The sequence below is a fragment of the Malaclemys terrapin genome, chromosome 6 (assembly GCF_027887155.1).
Source record: "Malaclemys terrapin pileata isolate rMalTer1 chromosome 6, rMalTer1.hap1, whole genome shotgun sequence".
NCBI lineage: Eukaryota > Metazoa > Chordata > Testudines > Emydidae > Malaclemys > Malaclemys terrapin.
This window is the reverse complement of record NC_071510.1, coordinates 29,264,868-29,277,206: the sequence shown is the minus strand read 5'-3', so window position 1 is coordinate 29,277,206 and position 12,339 is coordinate 29,264,868. Positions and strand designations below refer to the sequence as shown.

General features: G+C 39.1%; 1 protein-coding gene across 6 annotated transcripts in view; it reads left to right on the top strand.

The window, feature by feature from the left end:
• BNC2 (basonuclin 2) overlaps window positions 1-12,339 on the top strand; it is a 401,509-nt gene that overhangs the window by 219,811 nt on the left and 169,359 nt on the right. The gene's annotated exons all lie outside the window — the stretch shown is intronic.

The window sequence follows — 12,339 nt, the reverse complement described above, 5'->3', positions numbered from 1 at the left end:
ACCTTTCATTTTAACACATTCATATAACATTTGTTTCCCTCCCTCACCGCACCCCAACTTTTGAGAAAATGTCTGCTGACTTTTGATTATGGTTTTTGTATAACAGGCTAATAAATGCAGTATGACTGAAAAAAATAACTCAACCCCTAGTTTGCTTCATGTTTCATTCTTCTTTTTATAGTCTGTACATATCTTTCAGTCTATAATGACTGGCAGAATTTAACAAAATAAAAATTCAATTTTGAATTGAGAGAATAGAGCCATGCGGTGACACATGGATGAATACATTTTGGGAAGTGCATATTTGCATGAAACAGAAATATAGTCTCAAGAACATCGACTTGACAAGAGAAGGTCTGAAGTAAAAGTTCCCTGTCTATTAACCTATTGGTAGTGAGAGTTAGGATTTCAGTGCATCAGTTCTTAACTTTGAGGCTGACAGGCCTGCCTGTGTCAAGGGGCTAAGTTTGTAGCTATTGTTTTGTTGCATTCCCAAAGCTAAGTCTAAACCATAACAAAAAACTGCTGGATCACTTCACACTTCAGCTGTCCCCTGAATTCTGCCTCTCTCTCCCTCCCCCCATACATCCCAACAAATGTAATCCTTCTTCATATAAATGGTGTCAAGCTTAATTGAATTTAGCTCTGTCTTGTTAAGTACATTAATGCTGTGTTCTGTTATTCCTTACATGAAAACTAGTTGCTCATTATAGAGTGGGGGTTTTTGTTAGTGAACCTGATGTTATAGGCAAGGTTGGCTTGCATGGTTCTTTAAGCATAGTTATATTTATGGTTCATATTTATGACAAACTCTGTAACTTTGACCATTAATCAGTTTGTGCAGTCCACTGAAATCATCATGCAAAATACAGACAAAACAAATAGAAGAAGTTCCTGTTACTTCAGTGCAGGATAACCTGAGGGTAACTAAAAGCTTATGTTTTCAGCCTCCTCTTTCAATAATGTATACAGCATCCTTAGTATGGGTTACCAAAGGTGTTAATATCTTAGAATAGCAGTAATAATAATCCTTTTACTCTAGCTAATCATGTGCTAATCTGTTGGTAAGTCAGAAGTATTAGATCATTTAAAATTCATTGTGTCGGGTCAGTCTAAGCAACTGGTGTGGTGCTATAAACATTTGAAGAAAGAGAGTCTTTGAATTAAAATAATAATGCCAAAGAGTTTTAGTTTTACATGCACAAATTTAAGGATTTCATAGGTTTTAATCTCTAGATAAGAGCATTTGTGTTTACATTGCCATTGAATATCCTTGTTGGTTTTTTTATTTAGGGGAAGTTTCCTTTCCTGCAGTATTTCTGAACAGGATTTTGATGTTTCTGTTTTTCTCTAGGCAATTAGGGAGAGCTCACTATTAGAGAGCTTCCCCCCACCCCCCATTGGCACTTTTTTTGGGGGGGGGGCAGACGTGGCAGATGTCCTCAGACCTTTATTTATTAGTTTTGCGTTTGCTTGTAGCAGAAGGGAGATTTTTGGTGTGGGATTTTTTGTTCTGCTTTGCGTTTTACTTCTGATTTTGTTGCCTGAAGATAACATTGAGGCAGCTACACATCCTATTATGCTTAAGTTGACCAGTCTTGCAGTTATATAGTTTGGTTTTTTTTGCTCTGTCTATTTCTCCATCATTCATTTGTCAACCACCTGAACACTATCCTCTGGAAGGGTGACACAGACATTTTCCACAATCAGAATATTCAGTCAGTACTCAGTAATTAGTTGGCAAGTGTTGGAAGTTGCTGAGCAGAATCATTTTTCCTCCCTCTTTCTGTTGCATTGAGATGAACTGCATCATTCAGCCGACGTGCTTCTCTCAAATTAATGGAGAAAGATTGTGCACAAACCCAGTCAGAATTCCTTACTACTTAGCCACCAGGTCAGTGCATATGTAAAAAAGTCACCACTACATATACCAAAAGATTTCAAAGAGGGTGCATTATCAATTTAACACAAAGGGAGTTACAAATACTGTAGGTATTTATGAGCCTAATTAACCCATAATATATTATGCAGGTAGGTTAGTCCCATGATCATATTTTCAAAACAACCTCTAAATTTGCACATGCAGTTTTTCATATTTAAATTTTTACATCTGCATAAATTCATAATTTTCTGTTTCTCAAGCATGCATAAATGCAGTTTATGCACCTAAATCTGAATATTTATGCCAGCAGAAAAATACACGGGCAAAATTTAAGTTCAGAATTACAGCCATAATTTCAGAGGCTCATCTGAAAATTTATTTCTGAAAGTTTATAAGTGTTTTTTCATCAATTGATTTCAGGTGTCCAGACATACTCATTTAAAAAAGCTATTTTTTCTTGTTTAATTTTTTTATATTACTCAAGAATATTAATAGAAACCCAGTTCAGTGCTTTAATAGTAATAATTAATTGCAATTGTTTGTAAAATTAGGATTTGTACTTTTTTGTTATTACATTCCCGCCTCATAAGTGGCACTTGACGCTATCTTTTCAAGAGTGCAGTGCTTGAGTCTGCTAACACCACTTGCTGTGCATGTTTCCTTCAGCAAATCACCTCAGTTAAGGAATAAAGTTTTATTAATGAAAAGATTGTCCTAAAGCAGAGTCTGTTGTGATTGCACGTGTGTTGTGGTCTTTGAGGGTGAATTGAAATATGATTGCAAAACAGAAATGCAGAGTACATGAAAGAATAGTTTCAGATCTGAAAAATTGAACTACTTTGGTATTCTCTGCTAAAGTTTTAAAGTACGTGATGGCATTTCCCCCCCTGAAATGCTTTTACAATCTACTACAGTCGCTTAGGTGCTGTGTTTTTTAGATCCATGTGTAATTTACAGCCTGGAAAGTCACTGTTTAATGTTGCAAAATCATTATACTGGTATTTAAGGAATCATGACCTTTTAATTTCTATCTTACAAATTTGTGGACCTTACTAAATCAAGCAGTATTTCCTATCCATGAACAAAAAGGACCACAGGTTCAAGCTGACAACAGGCAATGTATTCCAACTTGGAAACCTTTTCATTCCTACTCAGATACATTATTTAATCTCACAACCCCATGTTCACTGACTACATTAGACATAGACAATTCCAGGAATTAGAAGATATTACAATGCTCATTCTACAATCCAATTATCTGATTGCTGAAGTATCTAATATTATAGACATGGTAGAAGGGAAACTATCAACCATCTCAGGCCACCGAATTTACCCTCTTTACAAGAAGGTAAATCTCACACAAAAACCCTGCAGAATGTATTTTATAGGGCCTGATCTTCAGAAAGAGAGAAGTAGAGACCTGTCTATAGTTGCATGCCTAAACAGCTAGCCAGATAATTGCCTATACCCTCCTAGATATCTAGCTGCATATTTGCTAAATATCCATTTTGCTCACGCAGTATATAGTATTTCTGTGTGCAAATTGTACATATACTCATACTTAGGGGTGAAGGTTTCTGGGCTTTCACAAAATCTGATACTAAGTACCTTTTTCCTCCTTAAAAGAAAGGTTTAAACTTTTATTTTTTATTTAGAAAACTTTACAAATAATTAATTCTTGTCTTAGTTCTCAACAATAATATTTACATCTTGAGGATTTAAATTGATTTTTTTCCTTTTAAAAAAGTCCACGCACTTAGTGCTTTTAATTACAAAACAAACATCCCCATAAGGCTGTTACATGGGATTTACCTTTCTTTAAAGATAGTTTGTTTTTACTAGTGCATGGGTTTATAGTGTTCCTTTAATATGATACTACCAGCTATTACGTAGTGCTTTTCATTGGTAGATCTCTAAGTGCTTTACAAAGAAGGTCAAGATCATTATCCCATTTACAGATGTGAAAACTGAGGTACAGGGAGGGGTAGTGGCTTGTCCAAAGTCACTCAGAAAACTTTAAGGACATTAAGTTAAATTATACTTTAGCTTTTGACTGTCATTACAATGCTGATAGTATCTACACAATTAAGTATCCTAGAGTAGCTTATTCTGCAGTAACTATGCTGGTTAATTTCTCCATGTAGACAAGACCTTACTATGTTTTTGTTTTAAATTATTTTTCCAGTTTTTTTTTCCAAGAGTATCCCTTTATGGCACCCCACTCTTATTCAGCCCTGGCTTCCCATCTTCAGAGTTCTCCAGAGTTGCAGTGACCTTCCCTTCAGCCATAAAACAGAGTGGACTCAATGACTTCTCAGCACCTTCCTGTCACACAACGAGAACAAGTCACTTCTCCTTAGCATATGTGCAACTGAAGTGGCCAAACCAACTCCCTCCTCCTGTAAGCTTTTTCAGAATTCCACTCTCTATCAGCTTAGCTCCCCCTCATCATTTGAATGTATTTATTGCCCAGATTTCTTTTAAAAATACTGTATATTTATAGGAAGCAGAATAATGCACTTAAATAGGGCATGTGAATTTGCACTTTCATTCTCCTTGTAAGGTGAAAAGTATACATTGCTTTCAGGCTGGTTTGACGTTTAAGGTGACTTGTCCAAAGACAGCCTGGATCTTGAACATGTATGTCTGATATGAGGACGGGTGAGGTTCCAGAAGACTGGAGAAGGGCTAACATAGCACCTGTCTTTTAAAAAGGGAACAAAGAGGACCTGGGGATTTATAGACCAGTGAGCTTAACTTCAATGCATGGAAAGATCTTGGAACAAATTAATAAACGATCAGTTTGTAAGCACCTAGATGATAATAAGTAACAGCCTAATTTTCTTCTGTGACAGGCTTAGTTGATGGGGAGATATATCTTGATTGTAGTGTAAGCCTTTTGACACAGTCCCACATGACAGTCTCATAAGCAAACTAGGGAAATATGGTCTAGATGAAATTACTACACCTCTATCCCTATATAACGCTGTCCTCGGGAGCCAAAAAATCTTACCGCGTTATAGGTGAAACCATGTTATATCAAACTTGCTTTAATCCGCCGGAGTGCGCAGTCTCCCCCCCCCCCCCCCCCCCCCCAGCACTGCTTTACTGCTTTGTATCCGAATTCGTGTTATATCAGGGTAGAGGTGTATAAGGTGGGTGCACAACTGGCTGAAAGCCTAATTATGAATAGTTCACTGACAAACTGGGAGGATAAATCTAGTGGGATCCTCACAGGGGCTGTCCCCACTGTCCTGGGTCCTGTACTAATTTAATGACTTGGATAATGGAGTGTGTCGTATGCTTATGAAATTTGCAGATGACTCCAAGTTGGGTGGGGTTATAGGCACTTTGAAAGTCAAGATTAGAATTCAGAATGACCGTGACATATTGGAGAAATGATATGAAATCAAGAAACTGAAATTCAGTAAGGCCAATGCAAAGTTCTGCACTTAGGAAGGAAAAATCAAATGCACAAATACAAAATGGAGAATAACTGGATCGGCAGTAGAAGAGCTGAAAAAGATATAGGGCTTGTAGTGGATCACAAATTGAAAATGAGCCAACAGTGTGATGCAGTTTAAAAAAGACTACTATCATTCAGGGATGTATTAATTGGTTAATGGGGAGAATGCAGCGGGTCGTATTAAAGGGTGAATTGTCGGGTTGGAGGGAGGTTACTAGTGGAGTGCCTCAAGGTTCGGTTTTGGGACCCATCTTATTTAATCTATTTATAACTGACCTCGGGACCGATTGCAAGAGTGGGCTGATAAAGTTTGCGGATGATACGAAGGTGGGAGGAGTTGCAAACTCGGAGGAGGATAGGGATACTCTGCAGGGAGACTTGAATGAGCTTGTGAATTGGAGTATCAGAAATAGGATGAAATTTAATAGTAAAAAGTGTAAGGTGATGCACTTGGGGACGAATAATAACAATTTTAGTTACAAGATGGGGACGCATTGGTTAGAAGTAACGGAAGAGGAGAAGGACCTAGGGGTCCTTGTGGACCGCAGGATGACTATGAGTCGGCAATGTGACGTGGCGGTGAAAAAAGCCAATGCGGTCTTGGGATGTATTAGGCGAGGTATATCTAGTAGAGATAGGGAGGTCCTGCTTCCGTTGTATAAGGCGCTGGTGAGACCTCATTTGGAGTACTGTGTGCAGTTCTGGTCTCCAATGTTTAAAAAAGATGAACTCAAACTGGAACGGGTGCAGAGAAGGGCGACTAAGATGATCAGAGGAATGGAAAACCTGTCGTATGAAAAGAGATTAGAGGAGCTTGGGTTGTTTAGTCTGACAAAGCGAAGGCTGAGGGGGGATATGATTGCTATCTTTAAATATATCAGAGGGGTTAATACAAGGGAGGGAGAGGAATTATTCCAGTTTAGTACTAATGTGGACACGAGAACGAATGGATACAAACTGGCCGGGGGGGAAGTTTAGGCTTGAAATTAGACGAAGGTTTCTGACCATCAGAGGGGTGAAATATTGGAACGGCCTTCCGAGGGAAACGGTGGGGGCGACGGACCTGTCTGGTTTTAAGATTAAGTTGGATAAGTTTATGGAGGGAATGGTTTAATGATAAAACATAGTAGCCAAGGAAAACCAAGCAATGGTACATGAACAGCATAATGGCCAACAAGGGTCAGGCTAGAGACTCTTGCCTATATGCTCGGGGTATTACTGATCGCCATATTTGGGGTCGGGAAGGAATTTTCCTCCAGGGTAGATTGGCTGAGCCTCTGGAGGTTTTTCGCCTTCCTCCGCAGCATGGGGCAGGGATCACTAGCAGGAGGGTCTCAGCCGATTGAAGTCACTAAAACACAGGATTGGGGACTTCAACGGTAGAGTCCAGGGAAGGGTCTTGCGGCCTGCAGCATGCAGGGGGTCAGACCAGATGATCATAATGGTCCCTTCTGACCTTAATGTCTATGAGTCTATGAGTCTATGAACAGGAATGTCATATGTAACACATGGAAGGCAATTGTCCTGCACTAGTGAGGCCACAGCTGGAGTCCATTTCTGGTTGCCACACTTTAGGAAAGATGTGGACAGATAGAGAGAGCAGAAAGCTACAAAAATGATAGAAGGTTTGGAAAACTGGACCTTATGAGAAAGGTTTTAAAAAAATTGGCAAAAAAATCTTGAGAAAAGAAGACTTAAGGGAGGACCTGATAAGTCTTCAACTATGTTAACGACTGTCATAAAAAACAGGGTTGTTCTCCATGTTCACTCAGTGTAAGACAAGAAGTAATGGCCTTAATCTGCAGCAAGGGAGATTTAGGTTAGATACTTGGAAAAACTTTCCAACGATAAGGATAGTGAAGCATTGGAATAGATTTAAAAGAGAGGGTATGGAATCCATGTCACTGGAGACTTTTAAGAACAGGTTAGACAAGCACCTGTCAGGGGTTGTCTATATATGCTTAATCCTGCATCAGTGCAGGAAATTGAACTAGATGACCTCTCAATGTTCCTTCCAGCCCTACATTTTTACGATTCTGTAAATAATAATAATTAATAATGAATCATTAACAACTTGTGAATGAGGCTATTTGTAATAGTAAGCACTATGCCCAGTAGTGGGTGTTTGCAAGATAGGGGATTCAGTTTGTAAAGCACTGTATGAATTTACTGCACTGTATAAATGTGTTTTAGTAATGGTCATTGTCACTGCTCTCTTGTTACTCCTCAAGTTTTCTTAGAAACAGAACTGAATGAGGCCTGTTCTTGGAGAGAGTGCATGCATGTAGTTAACCATGTGCACTGCTCAGAATGGGACACAATGGAATGATCGGATCCAGAGGAGGAATTTTTCAAGCTAGTAGACCAGGTGGGCAAATCATCCATTTTCTTCTGCCATTGGGTAGCATTTACAAGGAATCTGAGGTGTGAGAGCAGTTTCCAGTATGGGCTTCAGGTCAGATATGCTTGTCAGAAAACATACCCAGGATATTTAAGTGCAGATAAGTAGCTGATCCAGCAGACACCTATATTTTCGGGCTAATTGCCCAGATTGTCCACACTAGCTGTTTGTTTTATTTCAGGCTGCCATACAGTAGGATTTTTCCTAGCTTACTCAACGTGCTGAAAGAAAAACCCAAAAAACCCAACCCAAAACAAAACAAAAAAATGAGTAGTGCAACTAAAATGCCCACTAGACCCTGCTATATAGCCTCAAAGGTAGAAAATCCCGAATTCAAGCTATGCATGCATTGATTCAAATGAGCACAATCTGGATTTTTCTGCCTTGATGAGAACATTAAAGATGATTTTTAGTATGTGTCTAGTTGAATATTCATTACTTTTTCCTTCCTTTTTCTACATTTTTAATAAATATATTTATACTTTTCAGATTACAATCATTTCATGTCTTTTAAAATGTAGAGGAAAATCATTAAATGTGAACAGATAATTCATAAAAATACAGAAAGGGTAGGAGTGTCATTTTGTATATGCATTCAGTATTGTGTCATGAAACAGCTACTCAATTTCAGGAAACAGCTAATGAATATGAACACTTTGAAAATTAGTTGCCCATTCCATTAATTGTTTATTTGCAAATGAAAAGAGCTAGTAAGAGATATTGTTTGGTTTCTGGAAATTGCTCCACCAAACTATCTCCAGATGTCGGGGGAGGTGGGGAAGGAAGAAACGGCGTCCACTTTTTAATACATATGAAGTATTTTGTAGCACTTTCACAAATCACGATCTGTGTTTGGATGTTGTTGTTTTTGTTTTGTCTCCTATTCCTGTGCACTTGCACTTCATTTCCCCCCTTTTGTCTGACAAACTGAAGATTAAAATACAAACAGCAGCTTTCAGCAGTCTTTTCTGCTGAAGTTCGAGGGCTCTGACAGAAGAATAGAAATTGGTTGTAGCATTGTCAGTGGAAAGAGGACAAAATTACTACTGTTTACCGTTTAGAAGTCCCTGGGAACCATTTTACATCTGATTTTATAAATATTATGTTTAAGAATAAATAATAAACATTTTGTAAGGAAGGACAATTATCTGTTTTTGACCTTAAGAAGTTGAGAATTATGAAGAGAGGTGCATTTCAATGACAGTTACTCCACAGTCTGTTGTAAATGCGTTTCTGGAGCACTAGCTTGTTTTAAGATGCTCTCATTCCAACTTGTTATACAAATGACTGCACTCTAATAAGCAACAGATTTCTTCCTGAATCTGTATCAAGCAAGTCTGTGTTTTGTTTTTGGGTTTTTTTTTAAACTTGAAACTTTTCTGGACTCTGTATATATGGATCTTGGCACTACTTGACTGCTTTATTAGCTAAGCCATACCTAAAACAAGCAATGCCCCCATTCCCCACACCCCCCAAAAACCCAAACAAACCTGTGTTAGGAACTGTTAGGGAAACTGGTCTCTGTGTGAGAACCAGCCAAAAACAACATTGGATTTGTGTTCAGGGTTGAATTGTACGCGTCTGTTAAAAATGGCAACTATGCTGCAGTTCACTTTACAGTTATTTTCCAGATTATTCAAAATACTTGAGCATTAGAAAAATCTGTCTAGTCCCACAGGAAAAACTGTCCAATAAGCCTCTCCCTTCATCTGAGGGTCATAGAGGAAACCCTGGCTAGACGTTTTGGTGACTAATTTAAAATATCTGGCAAGACGATTGATAGCGCCCTTCCTTTGTGTTGTGACAAATATATTTCGACTGCAGTTTATTAACATAATCCAACACAACCACAGACATATTGTATGTATTATAGCATAGAATTGGAAACATTTTTTGCACATCACAATCTTTACTCTCTCTTTTTTGACAAGGATCTGGATAATTGCCTCAACAAATGAACTGCTGTGTTCAGTCTGTTTCGATAATTTCATAAATTGTTTTCTATGCTAAAACTAAGCAAGCTTTTACTGAATAAGTAGAAAGAACCACAGTGTAATTACAGAAGCAGTATTATTAAAAAGTGTGACAGAAATGGCAGTTTAATTGACAGCTACTTTCTCTTTGCTTTATTACAACAAATTAAATATCTCATTGAGTGCCAGTTAGAGAGCAACAGTGTCTTCTCTCTCTCTCTCTCTCTCTCTCTCTCTCTCTCTCTCTCAAACTTGGAGTTGAGATTTATCATAGAAAATTGTCCCACTGGTTGGAATATAAACCACTAGCTGTGGTTCTTATTGCCTCTGCAAACTATATTTCAAGTCAAAAGGAAAACAAAATTCTCTAAGATAAATAACATTTAGCTCTTATACAACTTATTTCATCCAAGGAGCTCCTGGTGCTTTACCAAAGAAGGGAAGTATCATTATCCCCATCTTATAGATGGGGAAACTGAGGCAAAGAAAGCTAAGTAACTTGGCTAAGGTAACACAGAAGTGAGTGCCAGAGCTAGAATGGAATCCAGATCTACCGTCCTATTTACTGGACCACACTCCAGTCAATATGGCCCTGATCCAAAGCCCATTGAAATTAATAGAAGGACCACCATAGATTAGTGGACTTTGGATCAGGCCCTTTTATATAGTAGACCCTCAGAGTTACAAACACCAGAGTTACGAACTGACTGGTCAACCACACACCTCATTTGGAGCCGGAAGTACGAATCAAGCAGCAAGGGGGTAGGAAAAAGTAAATACTGTACAATATAGTACCGTGTTAAATGTAAACTACCACAAAATATAAAACGAAAGTTTAAAAGAAGAGATTTGACAAGGTAAGGAAATTTTATGTGCTTGTTTCATTTAAATTAAGATAATTAAAAGCAACAGTTTTTTTTCTGCATCGTAAAGTTCAAAGTTCAATGTTCAGTTGTTCTTTCAAAAGTTTACCATAATGTTTTGTTCAGTTATGAACAACCTCCATTGCCGAGGTGTTCATAACTCTGAGGTTCTACTGTGTGTGTGTGTATTATATCTCTCACACACACACTCTTACACTTGAACATATAAAAAAATTCACACTTCCAGACAGATTTTTTTTTTCACCCCCTAACTATGTGGAAACTTCAATAAGGCTTTTCTGTTTTTAATTTTATGATTCTGTGACACTTTTGCAGACTATAAAAGAAATACATCAAGAATAGTGACATATATTTTGGAAGAATATAAGTGAACAATTTCCCTAGTTTTAAGGCTTCTTTCTCTCATCTGTTTTTTAAATTAAACACTAATTATTATGTTTACACCTTCTCATTTCCTGAGGGGGGAGGGGTTTATGTGTGTGTAATGCTTGCTGTTTCAGACAATCCCTAGACTTTATAGGGGCCTCCGTCAACTCAGTCACAGCATGAGCTTAGTTACCGAGGGACAGGTTCCAGACTCTGCAAGAACTCAGAGCCTGTGGAGTCAACAGTTCTTCTGTCCCGGCCAGGACTTGCCTATCCCTCGTCCACATGGTCCCATGCACATACATCACCGCTTTCGCTCACCTCTATCTTCGTATCCTCCTGATGTGGCTCCAGAGAATTTACTCACCCACATGCTGTGCCATGGACTGTATGCTGGCAATTTCCCCCATGGTACTCTCTTCCCTATAGTGGAGGACAGACCCACGACAGGTATATGTGTGGATCCCCTTTCTCTCATACTCCCTGGACAAGACGATGATCACTGACATGTCCTTCGTAGGTTATGGAGTGCACATGGGAGCTCACATGCCACAGGGAACATGGATCCCTCCGGAATCTAGATTCGCATCTTGCATCTGAAAAAGTGAGGTTCTTACCCACGAAAGCTTATGCTCCCAATACTTCTGTTAGTCTTAAAGGTGCCACAGGGACCCTCTGTTGCTTTTTACAGATTCAGACTAACACGGCTACCCCTCTGAGACTAGATTCACATCAACGTTCTAGAACACTGAGCCATAAGGAAAACATGCCAAGCATTTCCCGCAGCCATCTGTTCCCATCGTGTCTGACAACACCACCACTGTTTACTACAGAAAGAAACACGAGGGCATGAGATCAACTGCTCTGTGTATGGAGGTGGTCAACCTCCTGGAATTGGTGCATCACCCACCAGATCCTGTTATCGTCAGCCTATCTCCCAGGGACTCAAAATGTGATTGCAGACTCACCCAGCAGATGGTTTGTTATTGATAACAATATTACACAACACCATAGTATGCAACATCTTCAATCAATGGGGGAATCCAACCAGGAACCTCTTTGCCTCCCCTGCCAACAACAAATGTAGCCCATACTGATCCAGGGGAGGAATTGGTCCCCACTCTCAAGGCAATGCTCTTATACCTCACTGCCTTCCCTCTTCTTCTTCTTCTCCTGCTGCAAGTACTCCACATGATCAGACAGGACAGAGTGATGGTCATCCTGATCTCCCCATGCTGGCCCAGACAATTCAAATTTCCCAAACTCCTCTGCATGTCAGCCCACTCCCCAATTCCCATCCCCACTTTCCCTGAGCTACTGATGTGGCACCATCCTGATCCAGAGATGCTTCACCTCGGAGCGTGGCA